The 25,058-nt window shown below is 45.9% G+C and overlaps 1 pseudogene; it reads left to right on the forward strand.

Annotated features, from left to right (window-relative positions):
• Window positions 1-22,726: 22,726 nt before the first annotated feature.
• LOC144799034 (transmembrane protein 127 pseudogene) lies at window positions 22,727-23,416 on the forward strand (annotated as a pseudogene).
• Window positions 23,417-25,058: the final 1,642 nt, after the last annotated feature.

Below are 25,058 nucleotides of genomic sequence, written 5' to 3' on the forward strand. Positions count from 1 at the left end.
GACCGGTTTCTGGCATTTCAGCCGTCGTCGGCCCGGCTTGCTTGAATCCTGATGGTGCAATGAGCAAGGGACTCACATCTGAGTATACCCTTCCACGCTTAAGGTGGACAAAATGATTCAGAAAAGGGGGTGGTGATGAACAGAGTGTCTGAATTAAGCAGACCACTCTTACCCAGTCCAAAGATCAGGGCTTGATCCATCACCGTTTTTTAGCTCACTGCACCATCCCAGCTCAGAACCTGGCTACATGCAAATTAGTCTGTTCCTGTCCCAGTGCATGATGGGAACAGGGCAAACCAAACTACCAAGCTAATTCTTATACTGGGAAGGAAACAAGCTTCCGGGGACCGGTTTCTGGCATTTCAGCCGTCGTCGGCCCGGCTTGCTTGAATCCTGATGGTGCAATGAGCAAGGGACTCACATCTGAGTATACCCTTCCACGCTTAAGGTGGACAAAATGATTCAGAAAAGGGGGTGGTGATGAACAAAGTGTCTGAATTAAGCAGACCACTCTTACCCAGTCCAAGGATCAGGGCTTGATCCATCACCGTTTTTTGGCTCACTGCACCATCCCAGCTCAGAACCTGGCTACATGCAAATTAGTCTGTTCCTGTCCCAGTGCATGATGGGAACAGGGCAAACCAAACTACCAAGCCAATTCTTATACTGGGAAGGAAACAAGCTTCCGGGGACCGGTTTCTGGCATTTCCCCGGAAGCTTGTTTCCTTTCCAGTAAAGAATTGGCTTGGTAGTTTGGTCTGCCCTGTTCCCATGATGCACTGGGCCAGGGACAGACTAATTTGCGTATAGCCGGGTTCTGAACTGGGATGGTGCAGTGAGCTAAAAAACGGTGATGGATCAAGCCCTGATCTGTTGACTGGGTAGGAGTGTTCTGCTTAATTCAGATACTCTGTCCATCACCACCCCCTTTATGGATCCATCTCCCTTAGGGCAGCTTGGAGGGGTCGCACCAGTTTTTGAACTACAACGCTTTCCTCGCTATAAACCTGTCCCCTCTCTGGGCCCTCACCATTGTTCCTTGCACCTTCACCACCTCCAAACGTTCTGATTCTCATGGGGTTCGGAATTTCAATCCTTGGTGTCTGTCTTTCACGACCACTCTGTCTCCTCTCTTGAGTGCCACTCTCTTTGCTCTTCGTCTTTTACTAGCTAAATCATTGGCCATAGTACATCTGGCTTGTACCGTCTCCTAGTTCATAGTGCCAGGCTCCCACTAAGCGCTCACAGGGACTACATCTCTGACAGCCCATTGCATTATTAGGTCACTAGGCTCACACCCGGTGGTGCAGTGTGGTGTTTGCCTAAATGCCCGTAGAAACCTCTGTAGACACTCTTCCAGGTCTTCCCACCTGGTGACTCCAATCCAAAGGGCTTTGTTGATGGTCCGCACAAGCCTCTCCAGATCACCATTGGCTTGAGGCCATTGGGGCGGTATTTTCCGGTGACGGATGTTATGGTGTTCCATGTACTCACGGAATTCTTGTCCATGGAAGAGAGGACCGTTGTCTGTATGTACTACTTCGGGTGTTCCTAGAAGCACAAATATATTTTCTAGCGCAGGCTTCATATTTTCAAAAGCTGTTGACCTCACAATTTCCACAACAGGAAACTTGGAGTAACTGTCAAGCATTATGAGGGTTGCCCTCCAGCCGGGAAACTTCCAAAGTCCATACTGACCGAGGCCCAGGGTTTTGTTGATGGTTGTTCAGTGATTACAGGTGGAACTGGCACTTCCCCTCCAGTGATTTGGCACTCATGACAGCTCTTCACCTTCTCTTCCACCATGCGCTCCATTCCCGGGAGCCATACTTTTGTCCACCAATGTGCCTTGGTTTTCTCAATTCCCTGGTGCCCTTGGTGAGCCAAGTCAATTGTTTGCTTCCATAGCTTGGCTGGTAATACTATCTTGGTGCCTCTGAGAACGATTCCCTCACTACTTTAGCTGAGCTCATCTCTGCATGTCCAAACTCTCATTCTCATTTCTTTATCCTCCTCTGTCCTTCGGCTCGCTCCATCCAAGAAGTTCTTCCACACATGGTTTTTGAGCATCTCCTTTGCGGGCACCAAACACTCATCATCCTCAGTGCATGTCCGGATTTCCTCCAACGACAGTGCTCAAGGGCAGGACTCTCCATTGATGTGCCGGACAAATGACTCCGCTCCATCATCCACCTTGGCTGGCTGACTCATGGCATTGGCTAGCGGGTGCCGCAACAGAAAATCTGCCGGGTCGTTAGTCCCAGGTCGGTAGACCACCTCAAAGCTGTAGTGTTGGATCTGTACCGCCCATCTCTCTATTTTCGGTGGTCCGCTCCTCGCCGTTCCCGTGAACAGGGGGACTAGTGGTTTGTGGTCCGTCACAACTTTAAACCGATGTCCACAGAGGTAGATTGTCGAAATGCTGACACGCCCACCCTATTGACAGTGCCTCCGTCTCAATCCGGGCATAACGAGTTTCCACCACAGTCAAGGATCGATTAGCATATGCTATTGGCACCCAGTTTTCTTCCCCATCCCGTTGCAGGAGTACCGCTCTGGACTCGCATCAACCGCAAGTTCCGTGGGGTGTCCTGGCTTGAAATAAGCCACCGTGGCCCCCTGCAGCAATGCCCCTTTAATGTCTTGGAAAGCCTTTTCCGCCTCCCCGGTCCATTGACACTTCACATGCTTCTTGGTTAGCACCCTCAATGGCTCCAATAATGTAGCCAAATGGGGAATGAAACGGCCGCAGTAATTCCCCATGCCGAGGTAGCTCCTCATCTCTGACAGATTTTGCAGAATGGTTGCTGCTTTGATCACCTCCACCTTGGCTGGGTCCACCTGTAATCCATCCTTCGAGGAGCGGTAACCGAATAATTCAACTTTGTTGGCCTAGAACTGGCATTCCTCTCTGTGGAGCGTCAGTCCCTGCCCCAACAGCCATTAGAGACTGGCCCTCACTCTCTTATAGTGTTCCTCAAGAGACTTGGAGAAAATGAGTACATCGTCGGTCACGTTAATTACTCCCATGAGACCAGACAATGCTCCTTGGATTGCATCCTGGAAAACCTTCGCTACTGAGGATACCCCAAAACAGAGTCTTTTGAACCAGAGCAATCCTATATTGGTTGAAAACATAGTGATGTAACGGCTGGACTCGTCGAGCAGTAGTTGATGGTATCCAGAATTGAGGTCAACTTTGGAAAACCACTGCGCTCCGGTAATGTCAGCCACTTTTTCATCAATCAAAGGGGTAATATGTTGTTCTTGTTTGATAGCGATATTGGGCAAATGCATATCCACACACAGTATTATGGCTTCGGGTTGTTTTGGTTTTGGAGCAATCACTAGCGGGGATACACAAGTGGTGGGGCCAGACATCTTCTCGATCACTCCCATTCTCTCAATTTTTTCCAGTTCAGCCTCCACTAGCGGTCTTAGGTGAAATGGCACTCTGCGGTGTCGCAGTGACACAGGCTTGATCGTTTTGTCTAGATGCAGTTTCACTTTGCCTCCTTTTAAGCACCCTAGCCCCTTGAACAGACTAGGGAACTTCTCCATGATCTTGTCGGCATGTGATTGGTGTATTTGTCTTGCAAATCTTACTAGCCCTAAGTCCTCTGTGGAATGACAGTCTACCAGCGTGCCCGCGCTGTCTTTTCGTCACATGAAAATGGGTCAGTGCTGATTGATCCTGATGCGTGACTTCCACTTCAATCACTCCTTGAAGGGGGATTGGAGTATCTCCTCCATAGGTGAAGATTCTCGCTCTGGTGTGCTTTAGCAGCTACTTGGGTTGGAGTAAATCATATTGAGCCACGTTGAGAATGTTCACTGACGCGCCTGTGTCAATCAACACCGTGGTTTTGTTCTCCCCTATACTGATCAGGCACATCGGCGGTGGTCTCTTCCTGGAGGTGGTCCGTTCAGTATACAATATTACAAATACTTCACCTTCTTCGTCATCTTTAGTAATCTTCATGTTGTGGTACTGACCTTCCACCTCCTCCACTACGTCTGTCGTGCGGACCAACTGTCTAGGGGCTCCCGGTTTTCTTGGCTTGCTCCCAGTTCCAGGCGCCCGTGACGCACTCATGCATACTTTTGCGAAGTGTCCAAACTTTCCACACTTGAGACAAGGTTTCCCTTGCGCAGGACACCCTCCTGGTGGATGGCTATTGAGCCCACCGTTTCCGTAGCCGTGACACTCTGAGCGTCCAGGGATGCTCCCTCTTCCCCTGCCGTGTCCCACCCTGATCGCCTCCATTCTTTCCTCTTTGACCAAGACGGTGTGTCCCGATGCTCCACTGGCTGCCCTTCTCGCCAGAGCCGACTCCATCTCTCCTGCTTGGGCATTTACCTGTTCGTGAGATCGACCTAGGACCATTAGGTCATCTAGGGTTATCCCCGGCTGCCTCAGGATGAGCTTCCGCAAGACCGACGACTTACAGCCTTGGATCAGCTGAGGTCTGATTTCCATTTGTTTGTTGATGCCAGTGCACGAACTTGCTAGTTTACGCAGTCTCGCAAAAAACATGTCCACCGACTCTTCCTCCCTTTGCATGGCTTGGCGTTAGTTGAAGTGTTCAAAGTCCAGGTTAAATTGGGGGTCAAAATATCAGTCTAATGCTTGCACTGCTTTGTCGTAGTCATTTATATCCCCAGTATCACATAAGTCTAAAAACAACTCATATAGTTTGTCACCTCCCATGTGCAGCATTGTGGACTTCTTGACCGCCCCATTAGTTTCTCTCACAGCAATAAAGCAGTTCTCTAACTGACCAATCCACTTTCGCCACCTGGGTGCGGCTGTGGCTGGATCCGCTAGTTGGCTGAATGGTGAATTAGTGATGTGGTTGAATTACATTTACTTGTGTTCCTTAGACTAGAGAAGATTTCCTTGCTCGCTGTCTCTTGCACACTTTGTGCACTGGCGAGATGCTCGCTGACTTCGAACTGAGAAAATCTTTCTCACCTCTGCAAATCTCCATGATTTGGGTACAAAGGCTTCATGCCAGACCCTTCTTACTCGCTCATCAGTACCCTTTATTTGGTTTTCTGAAGCTGACACTTTTCTATTTGCCCAACCAAATGCTCTTTGTCAACTTGTCTTTCTTTTTTTTTTTTTAAAACCTTTATTATATCGTTCAACACAAAATACAGAAGTAGCCCTGCATCGACAGGGGCCGGTCACCACATGTATGCAGAACGTATCAGGAAATCCAATAACACAGCTCTTCAGCCGACAACCCATGGGTCCGGCAGCGGTAGAGGATAGACGATGTATTGAAAACATTTCGAGATCAAGGATATGCCTAAGGTTTCATTTTATATTTAACCCCCCCCCCCCAAAAACAAGATAAAGAAGAAGATACAGGATATCCGGAGCTACACACTGGAGGTATAAAAATGCGGGTAGGCATTAAAAGGCAGTCATGGATCAAGATAGACCAACAGTAAAAATGCAAGCGCCAGTATGTTCACTAAGGGAGAAGAACAAAGCTACCTATCTATCATCAGAACCACCCACCCCAAACCCCGCCCACTCATATGCTGCAGGATGAGATCGAAAGTATCGCTACCGGACCCTGCGAGAAAAAAGAAAAGGGGCCATAGAACACAACAAAGGCAAAATAACAAACCCCCCCGCACCCTCCACCCTGCACCCCTGCAATGGCTACGGCCTACCCCACTAGCAGCGTGCCTGTCGCCCAGAGGAATACCCTCAAGAGAGAGAAAGAGAAGAAAGAAGGGGCCATAGAACAAAACAAAGGCAAAATAACAAACCCCCCACCACCCTGCACCCCTGCAATGGCTACGGCCTAACCCACTAGCAGCGTGCCTGTCGCCCAGAAACGTCCCTAAAAGAGAGAAAGAAGCGGAGGAGGACAGACAAAAAAGAACACACTCCCGGACTCCCTTACCCTCCACCAGACGCGACCACCCGGAAACAAGTGCAAAATAAATGTAGTGAGATGCACAATCAATCCGGGTAAGTACGAAACATACCACCCGACTCCCGCATTTCACAGGTCACAATCCCAGCAGCAGATTAAATTATTTTCCCGTATCCTAAAAAGTCCCACAAGTTAACCCTGGCCAGTACGAATGTCCACTGGAGCACTTATAACCCAGGCCACTGCAACAATGAGAGAGGTAAAGTTTTCATGAAAGTTCAAGTCAGTATGAGCAAGCCAAATAAAGGATAAAAGTTCACGATCTCCACAGAGCAAGCGAGGAAAAGCGTGGAAGGATGATAAAACTTTCCAATAGTCACAGGTGATCTTGTTAAGGCAGTCAAGGTCGTCCATAGTGATATTCGGCGAGATAGGGTTCAAGCAAGGGACGCTGACAATGTCCACGGGCGCGCGATCTGTCTCATAGGAATCAGCTGCGCGAAAAGGATCCGGCGTCTGCACAGGGACCTCGAAGTTGGATACACGATGTTTCGTTGGTGGCACCGCTGGCTGCGGTGATGGCAAAAAGCCGCTGTCCGGTCTCCGGCAAAGATCATCCATTGTTACCGACAGTGCCTGGTAGTTGTCAATGATCTGTGAGTGGAGCGCTCTAATGGCCGCCATTACGGCGCGCAGCGGTGGTGTGTCTTTCGTCCCCTCCATCTCCTCTAAGCAACAGATCAGGATGCAGACCCCGGAGGCCGGCTACTCCGGGGAAGCAGGCAAATCTGGAGCGGACACCAACCACGGGCGCTCTCACCTCACAATTTTGCACCTTAGCCGCTGGTCGGGGCTCCCGTCCGCACACCCCGACAAGCTTACTATGTCTCCGGGCGTCGGATACAGGGCCGCAGCAAACGATGTGTCACGCCGTGGCGTGTGCGTTGCAGGCAGGATACGAAATCGCCGTTTAAAACAGGTAGATTATGTCCCCGTTCGGGAGACCGGCAAAGCCCAAGGTTCACAGCCGATGTTGTTCAATTCCAGCCCGGATGGGTTAGAAATCGAGGCCCCGGCTTCCACTCCCAGGTAGGCCGAAAATGAAACACGGCGTATCTCCGTCATCCGGTGTGATAAAAAGTTCGGGATTGCGCCTTCAGAGTCAGTCACTCCTCATATATACGGGAGTCCGGTTGGAAAACAGGATAACTTGCAGGATATACGAGCTGCTGGCGGAGGTCGGCGGAGCCGGGAGCTTATGCGGCCATCTTGCTTGCTAGCGTAGCTCCTCCTCCAACTTGTCTTTCTTAATACAGATTAGAGAACACACTGTCTTGATATTCTGTATTCTTTATATAATTTTGGTAACTGTAATGTTTTTTCTTATACTAAGATATCAGCTTTTAGACAATTTAAATTTGTAATGATTATACTTAAGTTCTAAAAATCGTATTATCATATGATTTTAATTTGGCTAAAATTGTTAATAAAACCCTTTACACTTATTTCAATTCTTTCTGTCCTTTTCCTGAGGAGGGTAATGGTTTCAATGTTTAGGGTAATACATGTAAATGCAGCTCTTCACATCGACAAATAAAGATCCATATGACCAATGACAGAGTTTGTATGATGATTATACCCGTAGATTAGGATTCAAGAATACCTGCCCCATCAAAATTATGGATGTATATATTATTGGACACAATATTTTGGCAGCAGCATATTCAAAATGTGATAGTACAGAGGAATACCAATTTACTTGCTTTCCTCATGCGATCTAAATCAGTGGTTGTTTGTCATTTCAGTCAGTGGTATAAATCACACAGGATGGTGATAAAATAAAGAGAAAGGTGCAGGCAATGCAGTGTTCTACAATATAAGCCAACCACGTAACATTCTTAGATGCACTGGGAACCAACCTCATTTCATAAAAAAATATGTATGCTTTCTTTAAAACTGCATTATATTATATTTTTATATTTAAACACTTATGATATTTGTTTTCATATAGAGCTGTCTCTAATTTAGTGTTGGTCTAACCTGTAACCAGGCCTCAGTGAACACAGTACATTTTATAAAGAGGTGCAAGTGTCTTGTTTTTCTCTACTATGCGGGTGTCTTTTCTATGTCCTTTTTAACTCAGAATAGATCATGTTATTAAATTAGTAGGCTAGTGAACTTTAATTAACTTTTGACCTCTGATATGCAGACTGAGACGGTGGGAGACACCTGCTCGTACTAGGCATACAGGACTGGTGTCACATCCGAGGTCCTTCACATGATTACTTCTTTGATGGAATCTGGGAAAATAAGGATCCTGCCTACTCCCTGAGAACACTATATTTAGATTGGTTTGATCGGTGGCACATGATAAAGAGAAGCATTCTGGAAACTTCTTTCATGCTTTAGTTGTGTGTTCTTTAGTATAGAAGATCAGACCATATCCTGACTTTTCTGAGAGAAGTCTTCTTATCAACTCTGCTGATATCCCCTGCATAGAGTGTTAAACTTCTTGCTTGAATACTGTTAGACCTGTCATCCTTAGATGGTCTTCCCCCAACCATTTTGCCTGTTTACCTCCTCTTTTAGGGGTATCTTTCTGTTGGCTTTAGGATTCTGAGCACTTTACCACTGCTGACCAGTGCCAAAGTGCAAGTACTTCTCCCCTAAATATGATAACATTGGTGTATACACAATAAGCATATTTAATTTACTTGTAAATCCCTTGAAAGTGGTATACCATATACAGACGACCTGTAAGTTAAATGCTACTAGTGGGCCTACAGCACTAATGGTGGAGCCCACACACTCGGCCTTTCAACCCTGTCTCATGTCTGCCACTGCAGGGCCTGTGTGTGCAGTAACTGCCCTTTAAACTTGGCATTAGAAACCCTTTGCCAAGCCTTAAACTCCCCTTTTATTGCTCATAAGTCACCCCTAACGTAGGCCCTAAGTAGCCCCTTCGGGCAGTGTCCTGTGTAAGTAAAAGGTAGGACATGTACTCCTAGATATTACATGTCCTTATAGGGACAAACACCCAAACTCATTTTTCACTACTGTGAGCCTACTCCTCTTATAGGTTAATATTGGGAATTCCTTGATACACTTTTAAGATATAATTGCTGATTAGAAAGTGGAATGATAATGATAAAACATCTTTACTAGTAAAGTTGGATTTAACATTACTACTTTAGAAAAGCCTCTTTTAGAAAGTGAAAGACACACCAATGATGGATGGAATGTGGAAAAAATCAAACATTCACCGCAGCCAAAAGATCAGGGTTAAATGAATCATTCTTTTGCTCACCATGCCATCCCAGTTTAGACCCAGCCATATGCAAAACAATCTAGACCCTGTTTGTCATGGTAACAGTCCAGTCTGAACAGCCAAGCCAGGTCCTCCCTAGACCAGAAACAAGCATCCTGGGACCTGTTTCAGGGTATTACCACTCATCAGCCAGGCTAGCTTGAATCCAGTGGGACAGTGAGCCCGGGACCTACATCTGGGTATACCCGGGGCACCTAGAGCAAGAAAGCAAAAGACACACAAATGATGGATGGAATGTGGAATAAATCAAACATTTACCCTAGTCAAGAGATCTGGGTTAAATCCATTGTTCTCTTGTTCACCAACAACCAAATTCACTACTGTTAGGCCTACTCCTTTTATAGGTTAATATTGGGAATTCCATAATAAACTTTTAAGATATAATTGCTGATTAGGAAGGAGTATGTCATGTTTTATATCATTAGAATGCTAATGATAAATCATCTTTACTAGTAAAGTTAGATTCAACATTACTACTTTAGAAATGCCACTTTTAGAAAGTGTCAATTCAAAAAGGATGGAAGTGTGCACACCTTATTTCATCTCGTGTCCGATTCCTCCGATTGGAACTCCAACCTATGAATTGTATGTAAATCATGGAGTAGGCCCCATCACATACAATGAAGTATGGATCCGATACACCAGAAAGGATGGTGTTTTAAAATGGCCCCAATATGGTAGCTTTGACACGGAAGTTCTGGATAATCTAGAGGTTAAACTTTTTAAGAAGAAAGCCCGGCCGGCGATGTTTGACTCTTTCCGCCTATGGCGAAAGAAAGCCAAACAGAAGGAAATTAAATTAGCGAAGAAAAATAAGAGAGAAAAGGGTATCTCGATAATGCAAGCTGCTATACAGTTTAAAGATAACGAAGAAGAACAGATGAGTGAGCAGTTGCACAGGCAACGTAAAATGGTAATCGTTAAATGCTACCCTGCTTTTCCGCTTCTCCAGCAAGATGCAGCGAAGGAACTTGAGAAAGACCCTTTAATGTCTCATTTATTGAGTTCGCCACCCCCTTATGCGCGGAGTGCTACAGCACCTCCGCAACCTTTAGCTGCGCAACCTCTGGTTGTTGTGCCTCCTGCTCCCCCACAACCGCCAGCACCTCTCCAGCTGGCTCCCACTCTTCTGGCCCAGCCTTCTCAAGGGCCACTAACTATGCTACCTGCTCCGCTACCTGTTCCGCCTTCAGCTTCTCTAACTTCTCCACCTGTTCTTACTACCTCTGCTACTGTTCTTACGTTGACCTTTTCTCAGTCTGCTTTATCTCTGTTCGACAGAGTATGACTGACACCGTTGCTAGTCTTATATTTCCTCTCTTTGGGTCATCTGGCGTGACCCCTGATTCGGAGCATAATCAATTGCGTAGTCAACTGCCTGACTCTCGAGAAAGAGAACTGTTTGACCGTATGGCGCGTAAATGGGTTACTGATCCCACAAGGTATGAGTTAGAGTCTGTTATGGATGTCTTCCGACAATGGGAAGCACCGAAACAGAGATATGTTTTTGAGAAAATGTGTGTTTTTCTTTGTGAGGAATTGGAGGACAATGATTTGGAATCCAATCCGCCTGGGTTGTGCCGTGTACGGTTCGAGTTTGCGGAGGGCACGATTGTGGGTTCTGATGTTGAGAAAGCGGTTGCGACATTGTTATCGCTCAGGAGCGAAGCTATTTCCCAGCAGTTGTTCGAGCCTGATTTTTCTGTTAGAAAGAAGGTGAGACAATATCCCATGAGAGACGTTCCCCCACAATGGAGAGAAGGGGACCCAACTGCTAATCCAGCCATTCCGCCACATTTTCAGCGTGTTTGGGTACATGTTCCATGGAAGCGAGCTGAAGTTTTGGCTCTTAAACAGACATTGTCTGATCCCCGTAAAAATCCTGCAGGGTATTACAAGGAATTGTCACAGACCTTGTCCTTCTTATGAATTTAGCTGATATAGACATGTTGTTTGGAAATGTTGTTCCACAGCCTTTATGGGGAAAGATTTGTCATGCAGATCATGATCAGGAGTTAGGTGACACATGGGCTAATATTAGTGCTGCAGATGACCGACAAGTTGGTGGTAATAAACCCGAACCATTAGTAGCAGACCTCCCTGGTAGGATTATTAATTACATGAAGACTTTAATGCCTGCGATGCGTGTGAATTGGGACAAATTGTCTGCGTGTAAGCAGAAGAAAGATGAAACAGTGTCTGATTTCTTCAATAGGTTTGAAGAGACGTTTGTCGACCACAGTGGTCAAGATATGAGTACAGAAGGTGGTCAACGGTTGTTCGTTGACAAGTTTGTGCACAATTTGTTACCCGAGTTATGCAAGAAGTTAAAGGATTCAGAAAGTTCTTGGGCCGTTTCCTCTTCAGCACAGATATTGGCTACTGCACAGTATTATGAAAATCGAGATAAAGATGAGAAGGATAGAGCGGACAAGAAAACTAAAGAGTTAAAGACGAAGGTTCTTTTACAGCAGGCGTATCCGCCACGTGGTGGCCAGAATAACTATCAGCAACCTCAACAGTATCAGAGAAACTCGCAAAGGGTCGAGTTTTCTCAACAACGTGTCCCTGTAGGTCCCAATCAGTGTTCATATTGTAAAGAAGAGGGTCATTTCAAGTATAGTTGCCCTATTTTGTTACAGCGTATGAATGGTGCCTCCGGTGCAAGAGGTCGAGGTGTTCAACAAGCTCCTAGAGGTAGAGGACGTGGAAATTTCCCCCAGAACGCGCGTTCCTTTCCGCCTCAAAATTCAATGAATAGCTTTGATCAGCAGCATAATGCGTCTGGTAGGACGGCTCAGTACTATGCTGATGACTACTATGCAGAAGATGAAAATATGGAAGGTAATGATTGCTAGGACAGCCATAGACAAAGAAAGGGAGTTGTTTCAGTTCCAGTAGATCAGAATGGACCTTATGTTGAAGTGATTACATCAGGTGTGTCAGAGCCTTTTCTGTTGGATACTGGTGCTACAAAGAGTTCTATTATGCACTCCAAACTCCCCGGCGCACCCTTGTCTGGCGATATGAATGTTTCAGTAGGTTTTTCTGGCGCCCCGGTTAGGAACCCGATTTCTAGTCCTATGCCCCTCTCTGTTGGACCTTGTGAATTCGAAGCACCCCTTATTCTGACAACAGGTTGTGGTGAAAACCTGTTGGGATTGGATCTGTTGAAAAGATTGTATGCGACGTTGTATTGCTCTCCCTCGGGAGTGCAACTTACACTGGGTAAGAAAGTGGTCTCCCCAATGCATTTGTCGAAGGATAAACTTCCGACAGAATTGTCGTCTCTCCCTGATATTCTTTGGGCTACTGGTCCTAATGATGTGGGTCTTTTGGAAATACCGCCATATGTTGTGACATTGAAAGCCAATGTTAAAATGCCACGCATTCCCCAATACAAGATCTCTAGTGAAGGCGAAAAGGCGTTATTAGTGATCATTTACGACTTGATTGAAAAAGATGTAATCGAAGAGACAAGAGGTAACGTTTGCAATAGTCCTGTTCTACCTGTTCTGAAACGTACTGATCCTTCTCAGCCACCTGTTTACAGATTTGTGATTGATCTTAGAGAGGCGAACAAGATCGTTGTGCCACAATTTCCAGTCGTTCCTGATATCACTGCCCTATTGACTATGGTTCCAGCTTCCGCGACCTGGTTCTCGGTGATTGACTTGAAGAACGCTTTCTTCAGCATCCCGATTGCCGAGGAGAGTAGGGATATTTTCGGCTTCAGTTTAGGAGGCCGAAGTTTCCGCTTCAAACGCGCTCCCCAGGGCTACTGTGAAAGCCCATCAATATATAGTCAAGCTTTAATGACACAGCTTGATACGATTGTTTTACCTGATGGCGCTACACTTATTCAGTACGTTGACGATTTGCTAGTTGCTGCAGATACTGAGGAGATTTGTAAAGAAGCCACGTTGTCGTTGTTGCGTCATTTGTCTGATTTGCACCACAAAGTGTGTCTTTCAAAATTGCAATATTGTCGACAAGAAGTGACCTACTTAGGTCATCTCTTATCGAAGGAGGGAAGGAAACTGACCCCAGAAAGAATTCAGGCAATTGCGAAATTGAGTGTACCAAGGACACAGAGAGAAGTACGTGCTTTTCTAGGTATTACATCATACTGCAGACAATGGATACCGAATTTTTCTTTGTTGGCCAAACCTTTGGTGGCATTAACTTCTAAAGATACACCAAATCCCATTCCATGGTCTGAAGATTGTCAGAAAAGTTTTTCTGAATTGCGTGGTGCATTATGTTCGGCTCCTGTGTTGGGTACCCCCCACTACAGTAAGCCCTTTACATTGTATGTCCATGAGAAAGAAGGTTTTGCATTGTCAGTGTTGACACAGTTGTTCGGAGACAAGCAGCGTCCATGCGTGTATTTTTCGTCGACTTTGGATCCGGTAGCTAAAGCATTGCCGAGTTGCCTGAGAGCCACAGCAGCAGCAGCTGTTTCCATTCGACAGTCTGCTGGTTTAGTGATGAATAATACATTGATTGTGATGGTTCCACATGCAGTAGACACTTTGTTAAACAGGACCAAAACACAGCACTTAACTAGTGCTCGATTGTCGGGTTACGAGTTGACACTGTTAGCGAGTCATGTGCACATAAAAAGATGCAACACGTTGAATCCAGCTACGTTGTTGCCGATTGTAGCAGAGACAGATGCTTCTGAACAGCATGATTGTTTTCTAAGGACAGAGGAAGAAACGAAAGGGAGAGTAGACCTAAAAGACACTCCTCTTGTGAAGTGTGATGGTACCTTATGGATGGATGGTTCATGCTTCAAGCTTCCGAATGGAGATACGACTGCGGCATATGCTGTTACGACTTTGCATACGATTGTTGAAGCTGCACGTATCCCACATAATTCAGCTCAAGCAGCAGAGTTGATTGCACTTATGAGAGTGTGTGTGTTGTCGAAAGGAATGAAAGTGACCATATATACCGACAGCCAGTATACATTTGGTGTGGCTCACAGTTTTGGACGATTGTGGAAAGAACGTGGTTTTCTGACTTCGCATGGAGCTAAGATACAGCATGGTCAGTTGGTGAATGAGCTTCTTGAGTCACTGACCCTGTGGTTGCAAGTTGCGATTGTGAAATGTAGTGCACACAAGAAGGTTACTGATGATGTTGGTCGTGGCAATGCATTTGCTGACGAAGTCGCAAAAGAAACAGCAAGGGATGTGATGAGTCGAATGTATGTTGCAGGCCCTGCAAGATGGGTTGGTGATGTTGGAATATGTGAAGATACGATAGAGAGTGTGAAGTCTATTCAAGCTGAAGCTACAGAGAAAGAGTTGAGTGTGTGGAGAGAGAGTAAGGGTAAATTGGATGCGAATGGTTGTTGGGTTGAATTGTCAGAGCATCAGAGATGGTTGTTACCCGACGCGTATGTGCTTGCAGTGGTTACAATGGCCCATGGAATGGCTCATATCAGTGTGAAAGGGATTTGTAAGTTGTTAGCTCCAGTATGGGAAAATGCTGGAATTCCTAAGTGTACAGAGAATGTGGTCAAGAATTGCATGGTGTGTCTGAAATACAATCCTGGTAGGGGAACCCCAACTCCAGCTGGTCATTTTGCGCCTCCTACGTATCCGTTCGAGGTTTTGCAGCTAGAATTTATCCACATGGAAAGGTACAACAATTTGAAATACGTACTCGTTGTTGTTTGTGCCTTTTCGAGATGGGTAGAAGCATATCCCCTGAAAGACAACACTGCCTTATCCACAGCTAAAGCCCTTGTCAAAGAATTCTTCCCTAGATTTGGTTTGCCAAGAATGGTCTGGAGTGCCAATGGGAGTGAATTTGTGGGTCAAGTGATGAAGAAAGTATGTGAAGGGCTAGGCATCCAACAGAAATTCCACGCTGCAAATCACCCCCAATCAGCTGGACTAGTAGAATGCTACAATGGCACATTGAAACTGAAATTGGCCAAGATTCAAGCGAGCTCTGGTCCTAAATGGCTCGACGCTCTGCCTTTAGCACTCCTATCAACAAGAATGACTGTGCATTCGCGAGTGGGACTTAGTCCTTATGAAATAGTGTTCGGCCGTCCGGCCAACATATGGGGAGTGCCAAGGCCGACAAAATTCAGTGTGATCGAACACCCTGTACTGCTTGATTATTTGTACGAATTGACGGCTAAATTGCGTGTTTTACACCAACAGGTTCACGATACTCTGCCTCAGGTCTCTGAAGCTCCAGGACATCCGATCGATCCTGGATCCTGGGTGCTGGTCAAGAATTTCCAGTGAACAAAGAATGACCAGCCCCGCTGGACCGGCCCCCACCTAGTCCTTCTCTCAACAAGATCAGCCATTCGAGTGGAAGGGAAAAAGAACTGGATCCACGGCGTACACTGCAAGAGGGTCCCTTTGCCTCTGCCGTACGACCGGTGGGTCCAGGAGGGTGTCGCTGACTCAGAGACTGAAACTGTGCCTCGTTTTCTGCCTTTTAGTGATGCACGTGTAAAAGGAACAATTTCTGAACAAGAAAGTGACAATCTTCTGCAAGAAGCTGTGCCACCGTCAAATCGATTGGACACTACCGAACCTGAACTCTTATTCCAGAACCAGACAATACCTGGAAAAAGCCGTTATAATTTGAGGGCGAGAACTATGGACTAATAAAAAAAATTTCTTTCCCTTGCTATTCTCGAAAAGTGCAGTTCTCTCATCTGAGAAACTTTCTTATTTTTGTTTTTTCGAACCGCCATCCGGGTTCAGCTGTAGGGTCGCGGTTGCCCAAGTCTTTGGGGTGCAGCCGAAGACGTTAGGTTGACGGTTCTGGTTGGTCTAAGGGAGTTGCCCTGGACCGACAGAAGCATTCCTTAGCATAGAACACCCTACCACCGTGAGCAGCAATTAGAGAGGATGGAGTTTTTCGAGATGGAGAGACCTGCCAAGCAGATGAACTTTAAGGCTAAAATTTGCAGAATGATGACCAAGAAACTTTTTTTTGATATTGTGCATTTTTATGTTGTTCAGTGTAATGATGTTTTTAATAGGATATGTTTTATATTCTTTTCGACATTTGCACCCACTACACTACTATACTAGCCTATACCTCCTCCTACTGTTTCCTCGCATTCTTTCCACCCTTTTTCTGAACATGAGTCTGTTAGGAGATTAGAGTTTATTAATAACTCCTTCGTTCAGCTTTTGCACCAACACCAATTAGTAATGAACACGACTAACTGTTGGGTGTGTGGTCTTATGCCTCATACAACGGACAAATGTATCCCCTATCTGGTCCTGCCTTTTAGCCATAATGGTTCTGTGTGGGCATACAGGACAATGTTCATTTACGCACATGAAATCTACCCCCTACGTTCTGTGAAAGATAATCCTAATAATAGTGCTCTAGTTAAGGGTATAGTAGATATGATTAGGGAAGATACTTCCTATGAGACTATCCCGAGAGATGAGACACTAGCATACATTGGATGGAACGTGACCGGATATGGAGTTACTCTGAATGAAAAACAGCAAGCTAAGAGATCCTCCCCGATTTGGATTGTACCCCATCAGGGTCACCTATGTCTGCAAGGTAATGGCAAGATTCCCAGAGCTCAGTTAGGGAAGAGTACCTGCACTGAAACGTATGTTTTTGCGTCTCAGACTTCCCCTTCGTTCCTAGCAGCTAAGGGTACCTATTTCATCTGCCATGATAGAGCCTATACATGGTTGCCCCCTGACTTTTCGGGCACATGTTTTGTTTCGTTCCTGTTGCCTCCCACCTACACAGCTGCGGCAGATTACCATAAGACAAGGATAGTTAGAGGTGTCCTCAGTAAAGAAGACACTGCAGGACAAGAATTTGGAGATTTTGTGAAGGGTTTTCTGCCGTTTTGGGGACCCATGGTTAACAGCAGGAACATTAGACAATTGACGAGGGTGGTTGAATCCACCGTAGTTGAAACTGCCGGTGCCCTTAGTAACTTGACTGCTGAGCTCCAGTCGGATCGTCTTATGACCCTTTAGAACAGGGTCGCGTTAGACGTCATACTTGCAGACCGAGGTGGGGTATGTAAAGTGATCCAATCGAGTTGCTGTGTTTTCATTCCAGATAATGCCCCAACAGGGTACCAGGCCATTTCCAAACTGCACAAAATCTCCGACTCTATTCACGTGGATAAAGGAGATTGGACATTGATGGGGTGGTTCTGGGAACTGATATCCGCCTGGGGATGGAAAATTCTGATGATCATTGGGATGATCCTAGCCATTCTTTTCCTGTTCTGTCTGTGCGTACAGTGTGATCCTGCATTATGTGGCCTCTGTGCTACACCATGTGTAAGGAAACCTGTATCAAGGGATGAACTAAGTAATAGGATGATGCTACAGCAACATCTCAATGACTTTACGAATATAGACCTGGACTCAGACTAGCGTGAGCATGGGTTAATTGCCTATGTAAGGGCAAAAGGAGGTCTGTGGTACTGAAAATTCTGACCCGTGTCATAAACATCGTCGTATCTTGACGATTTTAGTATCAATAGACCGAGAATGACGAGTATACTATGCACGAGTATTTTCGTCGTATTCGAGTCACGAGATCACCCTAAAAACCGAGATTCCGTCCTGAACCCTCGAGTTCCATTTTGTGTACGGCAGCCATTTTGTGAGTTGCCCTCACATAGGCTAGTGACTAAAGCCAAAAAACGAGTCTGAAGGACACGTACACCTTTGCTGACTTCTGTGTGACCTGGACAAGCTGACTCCACTGCCTGAAGCCAAACTTGTTCGGTCAGTTCCTCTCCCAGTGGCCGAATGAGATTAGTATCAAGGCACAACATATCATAAACCTTTCATCGCACACGAACCATGCCTAATCTAACACACACCTGTCCCTGTTTCTTTCTTTATGACCTGCTTTACGAGGAGGAGGTGCCCGGTTTTATTGGGGGTCCGTCGATATCTGATGAAAATACTGGGCCTTGCCGGGTAATTGATTGTGGGCTGGACAAACTGAAATATGGGCTCGTCATCATGACTCTGCTTTTTCTTTGTAGTGAAAATATGTGAATGATCAACTGTAAAATAAGGAATGTTTGCCTAAAGCATAATATTTTGTATAAAAGAGAAGGCTGGCTTTGTAAGTTTGAGCAGTCTCCTGAGAATATACACCGTGTTGTACTTCTAGGATACCTGTTACTGGCTGCAGCCAATAAATTCGATCTTTGACTTCACCTAGAAGACTCTGTGTTTCTGTAGTCTGAAACAGGAAGAACTCGAAGTCTTAGGGTGTTCTCCCTGGCACCGCTGGGTTCCGAAAAACCCAGTACTTCACCGCCTTGCGGGTCTCGCGCATGTAATGTACCCCCCCGTGCGTGCATCTAATGGGCGGTGCTGGTGTATGGCAGCGCAGTGTGTCAGAGGATAATGAACAGCCCGGAGTCCCGGGAGTGGTTAGTTATCTGGCCACCACAAGACACAACGTGTGCCTTTCTGTGTCCCTGTCCGGCGCCGGGCCCACTACCACGTGTGCCCCCCCCCCCCCCCCCCCGGCACACAAGCTGACAGTACAATCAATTTATTCCTTATTTTGAACCATTTATTAAATCTTGATCTTGATTTGTATTCCATACTTGTCCAATCATTTACATTGTTATTAAACCAGATTCAACGAATGCCTATCCAGGCCTTTCTGTACAACAACTGGGGATTCCTCTTTTCTTATGTTGTGACGTGGATATTACTCTATGACCCAATGCATTTCAGGCATCTCATGCCCTTCCTCAGGGGTAACTGAAATAAAACAAATAACATAATTTCCCAATGTCCATCACAGTCTTAATTATCGTCTTATTATAATGTTGTTACTCGATGCTTAACTACACAATTCTAATCTAACAACCGTTTTTATGCAACATGAGAAACATGAAAATTAATGCAAAAAATAATACCAGAAATATGTGCAAGTTTTATGAACGTGAAAATACATTTACAATTGCAATTAAACATACAGACTAAAAACCCTTACTTGAAAAAAGCATGCTCTGTGACCCAAACCATACATAAAGTAAATAACCTATTGACCTCCTTCATCGTGTCCTCGAGGTCTAAATTATAAATGAATATTAGTGCTTTTCGAACTCCCTATGCCTAACAATGCAAATATTACCTTTTATCCCTCGTACATCAAAGTGAATATACTGACTAAATGAACGAAAGCATTATTGGTGCATTTAAATCATCCACGTGATTAAACCAGGTCACCTGACATGTAAACCACAGAAATAAAAGAAAAACTATGACTAAACACAATGACTACGCCGTTTCTGTCTCATACTCGTGAACCTGTGAAGAACTCTGCCACGAAAAAGGACTGCTGTGCTGCTACAAGGACTACCCCTCTGCTGGGATGCTACTCTGGAAGAACTGCTTTTCTGTTCTGCTGTGCTGCCTGTTGCCTTCTACCTGCTGCCCTCTGCACTTAGAAGAAGTACTGGACCCATTTCACTTCAATGCCAAGTGACTCTAAGGGCTTTCTGGCTTGCCCCCTGTTCGGAAGTCTCGGGCCATCAAAAACAACCTTCAACCCTGTAACAGCACCTGGATTCTGCCAACTGTGAGTCCTTTCTTGCCATGTGTGCCAACCCAGTCCTGGGCCCTGGGAAGTGACTTTTCTGTGCTGACCCAGCAGACTCTGCACATTAACGGCTTTGCATCAATCGGAACTAACACATCTACTTTCGACGCTGACGCAGTTGCTGCTTGACTATATCACTTCAATGGACTGGGTGGCTCGATGATGATGAACTACGTGGCTCGACGGCAACGCATTGCCTTGGTCGCAAAGGGGTTCATCGAAGAACTATTGCTGACTGCAAATCAGAACCGACGCATCGCCTTCGTTCATGGGATCAACAACGGCGCATCGACTCCTCGGCTCCTTGCATCTGTCTTCGATGTCAACACACTTCCTCCATCCAAGGTAGTTTTGAAGCTGGACCTGCAGGAGTCCTGTAGCTGACCTGCACTCCTTCACAGTCAGCCTGAACTTTGGATTTACCCTGGTCTAGCACAACCAGATGTCCCAAGTTGACGCTTTATGACTCTAACTAAATTTTCATTTAATCTTTAAAAATTCATAACTCCAGTTCCACTTATTGGATTTTTATCATTTTGGTCTTGTTTTACTCACAAAAGGATTGCCAACTGTTCTAACCCTGTGTGGATTATTTTTTGGTGTGTTCATTGTGTTACTGTGTGTGTGTGTGTGTGTTGCATAAATACTATAGACATTGCCTATATAGATAAGCCTGACTGCTCTGTGCCAGGGGGTGAGCACAGGTTATCTTTTAACCCAGACTAGAGTGGTGGTTCCTGCTTGGACAGGGTGCATACCTCTACCAACCAGAAACCCCTTTTCCAACAAATACTCAGACACTTTCCATCAAATCTTAAATCTGGTCCACCTGATGCTGACACCTTCCTTATGGGCTTTTCACCTTGCAACTTATTTTGTGGAACCCCACTCGAGTGATATTTTGTTCGCTGTATGTCATTCTGTTTTACATATTCTTTTTAATCATGAATACATTTAGGCTGCAGGAACATTTAATATGTATGCTTTTACCATATTCTTCTATCAATTTTGCTGATTGATACAGCTTGTAACCTGCAGTAAATTGTTTTAATACAACCCACAAGGTCCATCCTTTCTGTTGTTTTTGTGAAGCCACACTGGTATCACTCTGCAAACAATGTATTTCTGATGTTAACTCCTTTCTAAGGCTTCAAAGTTGACAATCAAAGGTCCATGCAGCCAAAGGGTGATTCTGTTTGATGATTTAACCAAAAGATTGAGATACAAGAAACACCGCTTGTTAGACTTGGCATCTTTTGGCGTGTTTCTCCTGTCTTTTTTCTTTCTTACCTCCTGGTTTTAACTCTGTTTTTGCTGGTTTAGTGTCTCTGTGCACTTTATCCCTGCTGTTCAGTGTTAAAGTGCAAGTGCGCCTGTTGTAAATTGTTATTATGAATTGGTGTTTCCATGATTGGTATGTTTTATTTACTAGTTAGTCCCTAGTAAAGTGCACTGAGTGTGCCAGGGCCTGTAATTCAAATGCTACTAGTGGGCTTGCAGCACTGATTGTGCCACCCACATGAGTAGCCCTGAAAAGGTAAGTCAGATCTGCCACTGCAGTATCTATGTGCAGTCTAATACTGTCATGTCGACTTGGCAAGTGCACCCACTTGCCAGGCCATACCCTTCCCTTTCCTTACATATTAGTCACCCCTATGGTAGGCCCAAGGTACCCCAGGGGGCAGGGTGCAGTTTGTGTGAAATATAGGACATGCCCTGGTGTGTGTGGCATGTCCTGATAGTGAAATACTGCCAATTTCCTTTTTCACTATTGCAAGGCTACCTGTTCCCATAGGATAGAATGGGGAGTTTGCTTATAACATCTTATAAACATAACTACCCCTGGGAAAAAGGTAGGAAAATAAAGTTTAGTATGCCTGAACTCAGAATGATAAAATGCATCTTTTAGTGAGGGTGGTTTTTAAATTCTGTGTTTGAAAATACCACTTGTAGAAAAGAGGTATTTTCTTGCTTATCCATCCAGTGTGCTTCTGCTGGGATGTGTATTGACTGTCTGGCTTTGGGGTGATAGGGGCTGGGGTGGAGCAGCGGCTGCAGAGAGTTTGGATGGGTCAGGGCTGGGATGAATAGACCTGGGCTGCATTTAGAGTAGGGGGGGAGATTTCCTTTCACCTGAATGGGCCTGTTCTGCCTATCACAATGCTGTCTTCACCTCCTGCCAGGAAGCTGTACCAGAGAGGACAGAACTGGTTCTGGCTGGCTAAAGACTTCTCCGCCTCCAGAGAAAAAATGATTTTGTGGTATAAATATTGGGGCCCAGACCCCAGAACTTTAGAACTCTTTTGGACCCAGAAGATTGCCAAGAAGAAGAGCTGGAGGCGCTGTGAGGAGGAACTACCACGTTGCTGAGTGCTTTGCGGTGTTGGCCTGCAGTGGCTGCTTCTATTCTTGGGCAGTGAAAGGACTTGACTGAACTTCCTGCAACTTCTTTATTGAGTATCTCCAAGGGCCTGAAATAGAGCTTTGCCTCCTGTTCTGAAGTCTCAGGGACTGCAAAGACCTCACCAACCTTAGGATACTGCTTCTGGAACAGCTGTTTCAGCTGCCAAAGAGAAGGGAAACTCAACTGGCTCTGTCGCTGGCTCTGTGTCCTGATGGTACCGCACACAGCACCGTCCGCATCACGCACTGCAACCCTGGTCTCACCGACGACAATGACTGCTGGGTCGCCACTGAGCCGCTGCATGCACCATGACCTGTGGGCACTGCACGCTTCACCGCCTCGCTTTGCACCCTAGTCTCACCGACGCAGTCACTGCTGACCTCGACACCTGTGACCGCATCATGGGTGGGGGCACCACTCGTAAGTCGAAAGCCGGAAGTACCGGCTGGGTTGGGTCTGTTGTTGGATTCCTTTCTCCGGGTCGTTATGCAGGGCTCGGGCCCCACTGTGCGGCGCACTCCACGGGTTCCCAAGCAGGCTGAGCGGAGTCTGGCCTCAGCGCTGCCTGGTGCTCTTTCTGTCACCGCCCTCTGTACCGCTCTCGCTGAACCAGCCTGGCTACGCCTGCACGGAGGGGGATGCAGACGACCCGAACTAGGGCTCAGCGATGTGCTGGGGCCGCTGGACGAAGGACTTTTGTGTGAGTTCTGTATGAACCCACAAACAGTTTTGCTGCTTCGTGTCATCGCTGCATTTTGTTTCCTGGGCATTGTGTGCAGTATCTCTGCATTCTTGCTTGATGTTTTCGGACCCAAGCATCCTGCACCAAAAATAACCCGCCGCTACACCTTCGCGCACATCCTCACAGTACTGCAGTGTGCCACAGTTATTGGTTTCTGCTACTGGGCCTCAGAGCTCATCCTGGCACTCCAGCAGCAGCACAAGAAGGACCACGGTTCCCAGGTTTAAGTTACTTTTGCAGTCAGCTTCTACCTTGTAGCAGGAGCAGGTGGTGCATCAATTCTTGCCAGAGCTGCCAACTTGCTACGCCACTACCCAACTGAGGAGGAAGAACAGGCCCTTGAGCTGCTGTATGAGATGGAAGAGAATGAGCCCTTTTCTACTGAGTATGAGGTAGGGAACCAGTTTCAGCCACCCCCTGCATACACACCGTGACACCAATGCTCGTGGACATATTTAGGCAAAAGTTTCCACTCTGAGAATGGCAATTCCTGCTTTTCAAGAGGATGGATAAAGGGTAGAGACACTCCCTCTTCGGACACAAGTCTGCAACATCTTCGCTCCAAGCACTTTGCAGTTGCCTTCCGGAAGGCATCTAATCGAGAACGAAAGACAACCGTTCTTGCATCTTTTCTCCAGCAGAACCCCGAATGGAATTAACTATTAAGAGACTTTGTTTTGTGGCTGTTTAGTTACATCTCTTGTGGAGGTTTTGTCACTGGACTTTGTGCAAGTTTATGGGGTCTTGTGAACTGCATTTGAGTGGTTAGGGTTCTTTTACAACAATGGCCCATGTTTTACTGCGGTTGGTCATGTTTTACTGGGGTTAACACTTGCTTTTTGCCGAAGTGCAAAAGCTGTATAACCTGTAATGCACAGATAGCTCACTCGTAAGTTTCACGACGCACCGCCTTGTCCCACACGGCAGTCTAGCCTGAGCTCCCACTAACCAGCTCTGTCACCTGCACCACAACCTGGATGATCGTCACTGAGCCCCTGCCTGCACCGCATCGAGAGGACACTGCACCTTGCACCGCTTCCATTTTGCAACGTAACCGTGACGGTTTCCACCACCGGCTCGCACCACCATGTCAGCGGCACCGAGAAAGGTACAGTTACCAAGTCTGTCCATGCTTTCACTGGCCCGTACCAACGCAGTCGGCTGGAACTGTTAGACTCTGTTGTTTTCAGCATTGCGGTAGCCCCGGCCGGAGCTACTGACTATTAGGAACTGTGTTTTTCAGGTATTCTTGCAAAGCTTACCTTTCGAAGTACTGTATTGTGGATTTTTATCGTTTTGTTCTTGTTTTAAAAGTATAGAAACTATTTGACATTTTTCTAAAACTGGAGTGGTGTCCTTTTGTAGTGGTTTCACTGTATTACGGTTGTTTATGTGCAAATGCTTTGCACACTGCCTCTAAGATAAGCCTTACTGCTTGTGCCAAGCTACAAATGGGGAGAGCAGGGGTTATTTTAGGAGTGTAACTCCCTTACCCTGACTAGGAAGAAGGGCCCCTACTTGGACAGAGGTGCAAACCCCTGCCAAATAGAGATACCCATTTCTAACATCGCTCTATTAAAACCTACATATGTAAGATACTCTTTCGGCCTGAAGAATGTATAAAATGAAGGATGGGCGAATTCTGTAGGTCATTTCTCACTGTTAGCATGCGTATGTGCGGAAAATTCTTCTTGGTGCACACTTTCCTGTCCGTTCTATGCCTTTTTGAGCATGCGAGGTGTCCTTGAATGTTAGTCTCTCCTGGGCGAGGAAAAGAGGCAACATGTAATTTGAAAAATATGTAAAGAAATCTATGATCTGTTGAAGTTATAATTTGATGGGTTATCTTTTATAGCAAGTATTTGATTTCCATTTTAATTTAGTGCGTGTATTGTATGGGATTGCTATAAAAGTCACATCTAATGATGTCTGACAAATGCATCCCATTGATTCTACTCACAGTTTCTAGGTTTTTCTATATTACAATGCTTACCTTGGTAAAGATGCATATTGCTTTTTTTTTCAGCGTCAAAGGAACATTATGGACTTTCATCAAAGTAATATTGTGAGCCTTCC

Source organism: Lissotriton helveticus, chromosome 12 (genome assembly GCF_964261635.1).
Source record: "Lissotriton helveticus chromosome 12, aLisHel1.1, whole genome shotgun sequence".
In the NCBI taxonomy this organism is placed as follows: Eukaryota; Metazoa; Chordata; class Amphibia; order Caudata; family Salamandridae; genus Lissotriton; species Lissotriton helveticus.